At 48.5% G+C, this 584-nt stretch overlaps 1 protein-coding gene across 1 annotated transcript in view; it reads right to left on the reverse strand.

The window, feature by feature from the left end:
• Positions 1-584, reverse strand: part of LOC106880436 (phosphoribosyl pyrophosphate synthase-associated protein 1) — an 8,827-nt gene that overhangs the window by 5,159 nt on the left and 3,084 nt on the right. The window lies entirely within an intron of this gene.

The raw sequence follows: 584 nt of genomic DNA on the forward strand, positions 1-584 counted from the left end.
TGGTCGATGCCAGTGCCTCACCGACTGGGTCCCATGCCGGGGTGGCACGTAAAAAGCACCATCCGAATGTGGTCGATGCCAGTGCCTCACCGACTGGCTCCCATGCCGGTGGAACGTAAGAGCACCCACTACACTCTTGGAGTGGTTGGCATTAGGAAGGGCATCCAGTTACAGAAACCTTGCCAGATTAGATTGGAGTCAGGTGCCCATGAGCCTGGCTAGGCTTTAAAAAGGGCGCATTTATTTTATTTTAGTGCGTGAGTACTATACGACTACTATAGCCACAATGCCACAAACCTGGGGCTATAGCCACTAATACTACTACTATACTATACATTAGATAATGTAGTCCTAGATACACTATGCCTGAATAAAAGATGGGATGGTCACAGCTTGAACGTCTTTGATTATAGGTCAGTCTGGATCACGACTGACCTGGGGTTAAACAATAACAACGACATTACGATCCTTCAATCCGTTCGTTAGACAAACACAGACGAACGTCTCCCCTCCGCTTCCCCCCATCCACCTCATATCTTAACACAAAAGCCGGAGCCACCACGTGGGTGCCCTACATTCTTATT

This window comes from Octopus bimaculoides, unplaced genomic scaffold (assembly GCF_001194135.2).
Source record: "Octopus bimaculoides isolate UCB-OBI-ISO-001 unplaced genomic scaffold, ASM119413v2 Scaffold_122307, whole genome shotgun sequence".
NCBI classification, from domain to species: Eukaryota; Metazoa; Mollusca; class Cephalopoda; order Octopoda; family Octopodidae; genus Octopus; species Octopus bimaculoides.